This window comes from Homalodisca vitripennis, chromosome 8, assembly GCF_021130785.1.
Source record: "Homalodisca vitripennis isolate AUS2020 chromosome 8, UT_GWSS_2.1, whole genome shotgun sequence".
Lineage (NCBI taxonomy): Eukaryota > Metazoa > Arthropoda > Insecta > Hemiptera > Cicadellidae > Homalodisca > Homalodisca vitripennis.
In genome coordinates, this window is record NC_060214.1 from 124,100,354 (window position 1) to 124,112,506 (window position 12,153).

The following is a 12,153-nucleotide window of genomic DNA, read 5'->3' on the forward strand; positions in this document are numbered from 1 at the left end:
GTGTAGTGACAGTTGTTGGGATAGGCAGGTCGTAATTTTAAGTAAAACGTAACTATTATTGTAAGTTAATAAAGTTGTATTTGTAATCGTAAATATCGTGTTTTAAATAAATATTTATATTTAATTTATAAATGTTTAAAAAAAAGTGTTCTTAACACTTACATTACTATTCTTATGCCGACTATAGTTTTATCATTGTTAGTTATATCAATTTTAGATAGAAGATACAATATTAGTTTTTCTACTGATGTGCAATATGTCCTAATCTAATAAATATACATGTATGCAACAAAATCGTAATAAGTTTTCAAATTACAGTACAATTTGGCATAGAACAATAATCATTTATTACATTCTCTTGTACTAGTAAATTCTCAAGAATTGTATCTGTTATAATAAAATTATTCATCACTGGTACCAGGTCAGTAATTAATTATTGTTTTTTCTATGGAAGCAAAACTTCGAGCAATTTATATTAGTTATTCCTGATAGGTTTTGCAGCATTATAAAAAAATATAATTGCAGGTCTAATATTTTAATTAATGAACCTGATTCACCATTTGGTACTACTTCCATTATAGGCAGATGGTACTAATTATTCCAATTATCGTCTGCATGATTAATTATTGCATCATCTATTTTTCCGTATATTATTATACCATGCTAACACACAAACATTTAGAATACAAAGCTCCCCTACACTCGTCCAATTTATATTGCTAACATAAAACATTAATGCATATGTGACTGACATATAAGATAGACACGTGACACAGTTATTGTTTTGTTAACTAAGGATGTTCAGAAAGAAAATGATTTATGGTTAAGAATATGAAGAATGCTACACGAAAATGTAACTTTTTAAATTGCAAAAAAGAACATCAAAAACAGTTAAATTGTTACAAACTAAAACCGACAATTATCTAGTATTGATCGATAGATATTTTTAAAACGTGTTGTGTATAAGAGTGACATGCATTTGCTTAGCAACCTATGTTATACAAAAAATTTAAGATTAAAATAGTATATATTTTTTTATTGTAAAAGTGAGCAATAGAAATTTAGAACCTTCAAAATTGCTTTACTTTGTGAATAGCTGCAGTTAAATAAATACCTTTAGAATGCTGAATAATTCAATGATATACTGTAAGTGCAACAACTATACTTTGAATCACATTTTTATTGGAAGGTTAACTGATAAAAAGAGTAAACATTGAAGATAGAGTAGGGAAAAATTATAAAACAGGCGTATCAAACTACACAAAAGGTGTAGTTTTAACAAAATATAAAAAAAGTTTCTTCATTCATACAAAATTTGAATTGTACAATGTATATTACTACAAAAATAAAACATAAATTGTAATATATTTAATACTCAATAAGTCTTCATAAGATTTGGAATAGTCCATTATATCAAATACACGGGAAAGATTATTAGTTGAGTATAGAATTTAATTGTGAATAAACTAAGAGAAAGAGTAACATTGTAATGCAAAACAGAGCGCATACAAGTAATATATGATCAGGCATAATAAATTATGTATTAATGCGAAAATATAAATTTAGTATATTTATGAATTGCAGAGGTTTGAGAATTACAAGAATAACACAATGAGCACACATGTAAAATTTGAATAGTTAAAAGTGTAATTATTGTATCGACATGTAATTTTTAAATGTTCTGAACACTCATTTACTTAACATAACGACGTTTAATTATCTAAAAAATTCGTATTCAAAATTATACACGGGTTTAAAACTAGATATCTGGTATAATTCAAATATTTTATAATTCATATATTGATTACCATGAAACATATAATGTCAGCAGCAACAGTCGATAGTGTTTGACTCGGTTATCTTGTGGTAACAGTTATAGCTTAGGGAAGCCTTAGGCACGGTATCCTTGGGCAATCACAAAGTAAATAATAATAAATTACTGATAATCTCTCTCTCTCTCTCACTCCCTCTGATGTGCATGTGTGTGGTTGTCCGTGCGCCTGCAAGGTTATCTAGCGGTAACAGTTATACCTTAGGCAATCCTAATACCTCGGCACGGGGTCCTTGGGCAATCACAAAGTAAATAATAATAAATTACTGATAATCTCTCTCATTCCCTCTGGTGTGCATGTGTGTGGTTGTGCGTGCGCCTGCAAGGTTATCTTGCGGTAACAGTTATACCTTAGGCAATCCTAATACCTCGGCACGGGGTCCTTGGGCAATCACAAAGCTAATTATAATTAATTACTGGGAATTTTATTTATTTATTCATTAATTTCACGCTTGAAACACTTTTGTATTGTATTTTGTATTTAAAATAATATCATGCGTTAGCTTAAGGTTTATTTCTTTATTGAGTCTAGCATTAGCAGGAGGATCCAATATTAAATTTTATAATTAAAATGTAGAAGAGTTAATGTGAAATATTGACTGCCATGTGTATCATATATGATACACAAGTGGATTGCCACTGGAGCCATGTGTATCATTTCTGATACACATGCAATGTTTTGGTCTAGGCCCATGTGTATCTAAAACGCACACATATAAATTGGATTTAGCATTTAAAACACATTGCTGTGGCCTGGACCAACACAAAAATACTTTGAATTTTGGCCCCAGCCGTATAATTTGAGCTAAAAGAAGCTAAAAAAGTACTACATTTTTAGGCTGTAAATAAAATTGAAGAATATTTTGTCATGTATAAACTTTATTACTACAATCTAAAATTACTGGCTATACAGATTGTAAAATGTTACTAAATATGTCAAAACAATACTATAAAATAAAATGAACTTAATTGTCGTTTTTATGTGGTTTTGTTATCAGTTCTTACACATGATTGTTAAAGCAATACACATGATTGTTAAAGCAAGTCCAGCACATAAATGGCACCAGTCATTCTCTGATCTGTCCTGACATATGTACACAGAGAACGTCCATGTGTACCCTTTGCTAGCACAGTCATAGTTTGTACAGTTTTATACCATATCGATGACGTTTCCTAGAGTTGTATTGGCGAAAATCCAGGCGGCCCCTCCATGCAATCATACTTTCGTCTACACACATCTTCTTTCCAGCTGTGTAAGCTTCTTTGAACCGTTCAATACACATATTCATGAGATTTTCAATCTTATGAAGTCGGTTGTTCCCCGCTTCATTGTTGTCTGCAAAGTGCCACACTGTCAATAGTATTTCAAATAGGTTGCGACTCATAGTGTTTCTCCAACCAAAGTGTTATCACACAAAGGGCTTTTACTCCAGTAATCCTGTAAAGATAGATATTTTACCAGACCCATGTATCCAACTAAAGCCACAAACTTGCGCATTTCCTCAGGAGTTGTGGGAGTCCATTTATGTAACCGTGAAGAAGGTTCTACATCTTCATGTTTTTTAGTTGCTGAGTTGCATATAAATTTGTTTGCTCAACCATAAAATTTATAATATCATCATCAATAAAATGCAAAAAATAATCAATAGGTTGTGGTCCAGATAATTTTCCACTCAATTCAGCGTTCATACCAGATTTTCCTGTGAAAGGAAAGTCTTTTTGTGTATCCCTCCATTCGCTCCATGTTATTTCTCTTTCTTTACCAAATAAGGTGCACATGTAATTGTTGAATCTGTTTTTATTTTTCCTTTTATTTAGCCTTTCGCTAACGTCAGTTTCAGTCTGTTCATCAAGTGTTTCGTTTCCATCAGCTGCTTCATCTTCTTCAGAAATATCTTCAGTTACGTCTTCTTCAAAATTTTCAGGATCTTATCTATTTCTTCAGCTAGTACTTCTTCGTCCAAAATTTCTTCATCAGTATTGTCTGTTTTCTTTATCTTAGCATTTTTATCTTTTCCTTGTTTTGAAATGTTTTTAACTTTTCTTTTTCTGCTTTCTACTTTTCTTGTCTTTTTCATAGTTGGTTTCTTTTTCTTTACCTTTTTATTAGTAGGTTCTGAATATTCATCTGATTCATATTCTACTGCGCCTGCTGATGAACCAGCTATTTGATCTGGTTCTAACTGTCTTTGGTACTTAAGTTCAAATAGTCTGGAAGATTGGTAAATTCTTCTGTCTTCATCACTAGGTCTGAAGTCTGGATCTTTATCCGAATCAAACACCTCACTTTCCGCACTCAAGTCTGTTGGACCTTCATCATCGTCACTGTCACTGTCCAGTAATTTCGTTATTTTTCTAGGAGTAAGTTTTTCCTTTTCCATTTTCCCAATTAACTAAGTAATTAAAAACTTTTATTACTAATCAAATCTGCATAAAAAACACACCGTTAGGGATATACCATTATTGTATCTAAAGAACTCAACCAAGACATAGCTTTTGTGAAACCAGAATTAATATGTCAACATCAGTACACGTAAAAAAGTAAATACAAACATGCAATGATCAAATAAAACGGACAAACGCACTTTTATATATGTGTGCAAAAATGATACACATGGCCTGGGAAGCAAAAAAACGTAAAGTTGGTATGTACTGGGCCTTGTGTATCATTTTTGCACACATCAATAAAAAGGCAATAAAACCTCAATAAACAAGAATAAACTGTATATCCATGTTTGTAATGACATTTTAGACGCATTTCGGACAATAATCACACTTGGCCTGGGGTGATCGAAAAATGTCTAATATGGTGGCAGTCAATGTGTTAAATGAATAACAGATTCAGAGATCTAAAATTACATTGTAGGGGCCATTACAGGATGAGAAAAACATTTCAATCAACAATGATCAATTTTAATTCAGTGTAAAAATACAATATTTGTAATGTGGTTATTTTAAAGAACCTCTTACTACTTCATTGATTTCAAAAAAATACTAATGGCTTTCTTGATTTCTTAACCCACTATAAATTATGAGTTGGTATTTTACATATAGCATGCACGATAATGTAGTTTTTATAACTAAATGTTTGAAAACAATGCATAAGATTATATACATTTGTACAAGGAATACAAGTACATAAAAAAATCATTATAAGATGTGGAAATATTATGAGAACATTCTGTTTGAAAAGTCGGGTTCAGCAATTAAGTAGTTTGATCCAACAATACAACTCCCGTAATAACTTTAATAGATGAGAACTTCCAAAGATTAATATCTTATATTGTATCTTGCAATATCTGTTTTGTATGAAATATTAACATCCTATTTATCCTTCCTCCAAGCTAATAAACAAGACTAACGGAGCAGAATTTCCAATTCAGCCAACACAGAGAAAGATAAGCGATGAGATAGAGAGATATGGTGCATAAATCTGGCTTTAGATCGGTTTTGATATCTGCTCTCCTCTTCTCTTTGCAGAGCACGGTGCGACCTTGTACTTGACTTTTAAGTCTACCTTTAACTTCATAATATTGCAATTTACACATTTAAATTATCTTGTCTATTCGTTTCTTTTAGAATTACAAGATGTGTGTATTAGTTTATTGCCATAAAATATTTGGGTAATTAGACGTACTTTTAGGTGATTGCAAAATTATTTAAAGTTATTTATATATGTACAGTAGTGTTTTACAGTTTAAACGCCTCAGAATCTGCCATCTTGTGGTAGCTGACTGAAACTGTGCAAATAATCTTATTTAAATATTTAATTTGCAATCCAAGTGTTAAAGTTTGAGTTTTTATTAAAAAAATAATACGTTGTCTATAATAATAATTACAATATTTTTAGTTATTTACAGTTCTGGTGTAACATAAATCCTATTTTTGTTATATATCTAAATTGGCACTGGATATCTACAGCTACAACGTTTTTTTTTTTAAAGCTATATTAAACATTTACAGCAATATTGTAAGTAATTCTTAATTTTTCAGGCGTAAATCTAAATTAAACTTGTATGTTTACTGTGTATTGAGCTTTTATTTAAAACTCAAACATAAGTTCTATGTATCTACAGCCTGAATTGGCGTTCAAAAATATTCTATATGATATTGGCTTAGAATAGTAGTTGTGAAGTTCTCTGATTTCATTGAGAAGATAAATGTATTTATAATTAATATTGTGGATAATACCGTATTTTTATCTATTTAACGTTTGTATTATTATAATAACCTTAAACTATTATGACAATGAATTGATTATTTCCATTTCAAATTTTTTATTCAATAGCCTTTAGGATAATCTTTTATAAAGAAACGTACAAACTATGTAATTTCAATGTAGAAATATCTTAAGACCCATTGCTTTCCTTTATTAAAAGAATACGGAATAAAAGCTAACCAGAAGAAATATATTTTTAACAATGCTAACTTTCTTAGATTATAAAGTAGCTATATTCAAATGCAAACAGATCACGTAAAGAAAAACATAAAAACGAACGATAAAACTTGTTATCGACTATAATCTTCCAGTCAGGTGTTAGTATTAGCGGGTGACTCTACCTCTTTATGGTGCCCTCCAACTGTTAGATCATTCAACATAAATTTTCCTGAGGCCTGTATTACTATTAAATAGTTTATACCTACTTTAACAAAATGTGAAGTTCAAAGTTCATTGTGTATTATACCGTGCTGGGTCGCACTTTTAAAATATATTAAACTATATTAGTTGTTACTGAAAACTCCTCGATCATCAAAAATATAAGCGATGTATTCCACTTTTTATTGTGTTCTAGTATATGAAGTAATATTACATGGATGTAGAAAACACATGTTTGATTACAAAAGTAAATAAAAAATCAATTATTTTAAAGTTTTTTTATGTAACTGTAATCTCAAAAATTGTATTCTCAATAAGCGTTTATTATTCTTACTTATGCATATATTCTATTGTTTTAATGTATACAGATTTACAATAATATTAAAGAAATATTTTTTAATAAATTGTTTATTTTTCAAATTATGTACTTGTATATAATAATGGGCTATTTATTATTATTTGTTGTCTAATAATTTTACATGAATAATTAAAAGTGTTCATAGTAATGTTATGTGTCAAGCGAATATCTTGTTTTGACTTTATTGAATTTATTACAATTTATTAGTAGAGAAATATAGGAAACCTCAAATAGTTCTGATAGTGATAAAGCATCAGATATCCCTTTAAGCAAGAAAAGGAAATATGGGGAATTTTTGTCGAAGATCAGTACCAAATGAATGTAATAAAGAAGGTTCGATTATGTGGAGAGGCCTATAAGATTTTGAAAGGAACTGACGTTGTGATAAATGGTCAAAGAACAGTTGCTGGTAAGTTAATTCAATTTTTTTTTTTTTTTTTCAAAAATATCTTAAGAAAATTATTAGTTTAGTAAAATAACGCTTAGTATGTTGGGTATTAAATCTATATATATAAAAGAAAGTCGTGTTAGTTACACTATTTATAAGTCAAGAACGCCTGATACGATTTGGCTGAAAATTGGTAGGAGGTAGCTAAGAACTGGGATAAGAACATAGGATACTTTTTATCCCGTTCCCGATTCAGGATTCCGCCCCACTGGTCTCTAAAAGTTACAGAAATACCCGTAAGAAATGCATTGCAGCAAACATAATGTTATTAAGTGAAAGAGCCTTTTCAAATTTTAATCAACTGTTCTTTGTAAACATGTATAATGCGACAAAAGAAACATATGTTTATATCATTTAATTACTATTTTACATTTCTTTACACTTATAGTTTGAAAGCATAGAGTAAGCTTAAGAGAAACACAAAATTTTGTTTCAACTGTTTCTGCAATCACTGTTAAACATAGACTTTACTATTCCAGATAATACAATTCAAATTTTAATTTTTTACAATTGAAAGCAATTATCTCTGCATCTCAAGTCAGATTACATTATTTGCTATCAATCATTTCGACATGCTTTCCATCGAACCCATCTAACCTATGGCACAAATACAAGGATAATATGGCAGAAGATATTTTACATCAAATTCGTGTCAATTTCAAGAAATACCAATCTTGAAATGAATTAGGAGATACATAATAGGGCCTTGCTTTTTGATTGAAGACATGTGCTATCTCATATGCGGTAGTTTATTAGTCAGGTTAGGAATGCCAGTGCCAAATTGTGAAATGAATGACGCATTTAATCGAGAATTGGAACGGAAACGTAAATATGATCACCAGGAATTAAGATTTAGAAGTTCAAACGAATGTACCCCTGATGAATCCCCAACAAATGGAAGTTTATGATACATTAATGAAGGCAACTGATGATGGAAATGGTGGTTTCTATTTCCTGATGCCCCTGGTTGGATACTGGTAAGACATTCCTCATGTCCAGTAATTTTAGCCACTGTTCGTGCAAGATCCAACACTGCGGTTGCAGTTGCTTCTTCTGGAATAGCAGCCACATTACTAAAAGGATGTCGTACGACACATTCTGCATTAAAATTGCCGTTAAATCTGGAATATATTGAAAAACCAACATGCAATATGGCACTCCAATATGGCCAAAGTTTTTATCAGAATCGAAGATCATCATCTGGGACGAATGCACAATCGCGCATAAACGTGCATTGGAAGCACTCTACCGAACATTGCAAGATCTACGTAATGACTCGAGATGTTTTGGAGGCTCAATGATTTTACTGCCTGGCGATTTCCGCCAAACATTGCCAGTAATTCCCAGATCGACTGCTGCCGACAAGATAAACGCCTGCCTCAAATCATCGAATCTATGTTAAGAAACTTCAGCTGACAACAAACATGAGAGTTGCATTGTTGAACGATACATCTGCTGAAGATTTCTCTGAGCAATTGCTGACTATCGGTAAATCGTCGAGTACCTGTCGACGAATCGAGCGGATTGATTTCATTTCCTCCGAATTTCTATAACTTTGTCTCATCGAAAGACGAACTCATTAACAAAGTATTCCCAAACATCATTACTAACCTCAAAAATAATGAATGGTTGAGTGAGCGAGCAATTTTGGTAGCTAAGAATAAAGATGTAGATGACTTGAACTACATAATTCAGAATGAGATCATTGGTACACTGCATTTCTATCAAATCTATTGACTGTGTAGCAAATGAAGGTGATGCCACCAAACTATCCAATTGAATTTTTAAACTCCTTTGGATGTACCTGGCTTACCACAGCACAATTTACAACTAAAGTTTGGTTGTTGTAATCATGCTTAAACACTTAAACCAGCCACAAACTGTGCAACGAAACACTTTTGGTGGTAAGTAAATTGATGAACAATTTTATTTACGCCACAATACTCAAAGGAAAATTCAAAGGTGAGGAAGTTGTCATTCCGAGTATCTCGTTGATCCCAACCGACATGCCATTTCAAATTTTAAACGACTTCAATTTCTGATCCATCTTGCATTCGCCATGACTGTAAAATAAGTCACAAGACCAGCAATCGTTAAAATTTTGTGGTCTTAAATCTCGAACATCCATGTTTTTTCCCATGGTCCATTATATGTGGCATGTTCACAGGTCGGAAGACCTTCCGCGTTATTATTTTCGCGCCTAATAAAAAAAAACAAAAAATGGTTTATCACAAGTTGGCTACAATAATTGGCAAATAAAGAATCATTGAATAATTATATTTTTTTATTTACAATTATCCTAAATTTAAAAAGTACAAAATGTGATCATGTGATATTGCCTTTAAGGCGGAACAAAGTTCGCTGGGTCAGCTAGTTGTAAATAAAAGATGATCAAAGTTTGCTTCTCTGTAAATAATGATTTATCGACTGGAAACTAGTCTTAGGCCATGGCCTAAGACTAGTTTCCATTTATTATACGTATTTTTACTTAACTAAATTTTTATTGGTTTTATTGGTTTTTTTGTGGTTTCAAAAAGTTTGTTTGAATAATATATCAAAATATGGCCAAGTGGAAACGTTTACGGAGTTTTACAGAATTGAGAGCAAACAAACAAACAAACACTCATTCCTTCAAAGAATAAATTTCTAAAGGTATCGACCACAACCAGTTACCAATAAAACAGGTAAGGCGTATACAGTTTGTACTCTGACACCAGTAAACGACTCAGAAGGATATTTCATTGATTGTGTGCTGAAAAAATCTCCAAGAAGCTTGCAAGGCAAAAACTCCAAAAGAGCACATTGAAAGCTTTCAATCGAAATTATCTCAATACATTTCTCTTCCACTCCATGCTCTTCCAGCAACCATGTAACACCATGTCTTTTTGTCTCCGCTCCGCCGGTGTAAATTATTTGCAAAGTCTATTCGAGTTCTTATTTCATTCCTTTTAAATTAACAACATTAATGGTACAGTGCGTAGAAATATTACAGTTTGGTAGACCACAGCAAGCTGTTTACAGTATCTGAGTAGAGCTACCAAATTTTAAAGCAATACACTAAACGACATTGCAAAAAGAGCGACGACAGCCAAAAAATTGTACATTTAAGGCGTGAAAAAAATGTTATTCCGCTTTGAAAACTGTAACAGATAAGCGATATGTGACTGGCGAAGTTAAGCCAGTGACATGGAAATTGTGTTAACTATATGCAGAACTTGCCTTTATTTAATATCCTGGTACAAGAAGTCATTTATTATCGCCAACTCTGGGCCAACTGCTTTTGCGTTTATGACTTAAAGACAAAAACGCACAACTTATATTTATCACAAGGGAATTGTTAGAAAAGAGCGTGAAACATCTTTTGTTTTTGACTTTGTAAAAAGCCATGTTCCAGAAAAGGCAAAAAACCTTCTCGGAGGATTGTACAGGGCAAAATAAGAACCATAAAATGTTGAGAGCCTTGTTAGCAATATTTTGCGACACGAAAATACCTCTAAAACAGTATTTTCTTGTAGGAGGATTTATTCCGTGTGACAGAACCTTTGGAGCCATAAAAATCAAAGAGAGTGTATACATCAGAATAGTATAAAACTCTTATACAAGATGACAAAAAAGAAAAATGTAAGCAATGCAGTAGCATGATCCTGAATTTTGATCGTTGGGTGCCCAATTACTTTAATAAGTATGTAACATCAATAGAATCAATATCTATAAAAAAGAACAAAAATTTAGATATCATCAAGATATCAGAGTTTTATTACTTAGAAATTAACAATAGGATTGTAAAAGGAAGTTCATAAATCAATAGATTATCTAGCTACGCGTTTTTCCTCAAGAAGCCGATAGTTATCAATATATTTAATTCCTCTCAAAACGGTCTTTCAACGTCAAAAATGCCATAAATTACAATAATAATGTAACAAGTTATTTTAAAAGTTCTAATGTATAAACCTGATGAGGCAAAATCCTTTTACGGGAGCATCATAAATTGGCCATCAAGGCGACAAGATGACGGAGATAAAATTTGAATTTATTGGTATTATTAGAGGTTTTAAATATTTCTGTCATGTTTTAGCTTTATTAAAACATTATTTTTTTCTCTGTGTAAAAGGCTTACTGTGTTTTGTGCACAGAGGCGATATATTCATAAACAACAACAAAAATCATACCTACTAACAAAATCTAAATAATAATTTGGAATTGGTATGAAATGTTTAAATTAACATGAGGTTTGAGATAAAGTACCAACCTAAAGTATTTAACGAATCTCATTTAAAAATATAAATTTTTGTGTGTGTAGTGAAAGGTTTTTCAAACTTGATATGTGACCTTTCTGGATAGAAATATTTAGGTATATATTCTTATATAATGAGCCCAATCGACCATTTATCGAAATACATAGCTATTACCATCCCCTTTATCAGGCCATTGTTTCTACTATCCTTCATTGTTCCTAATGGTTGACTTGCATGTGGGAAATAACAATGTTTAATGTTATTTTGTGTCATAAACAAGCTTACTCAAATAAAATACAATAGTTGTCTGTTGATTTTAATAGCGCTTTGGTTCCAACACGCAAAGTCAATACTGAATATGACACATGCTGACCTTTCTACGTCACTTAGTAGTAATTTTCCAATTACAATGTCTTTTATTCTTTATGGTTTTATTTATTTTTTTTCAGCCGGTACTTTAATTTTGTGATGGTAAAAATCTGTTTTTAGTGTCAATTTTATAACTTTCTTGTTTAATAATTACACAAAAGCCATATAAATGATTTTCTTTTCATAAGTTTAGAGAAACGTTTAGAAATCAATTTATATTAAACTTCAACAGAGCAGATTGGTTATAATAATTCTTAAAACTGAACACTTCAAGGAATGGAAACATTTATTTTATACTTACTTGAAATAGATTTT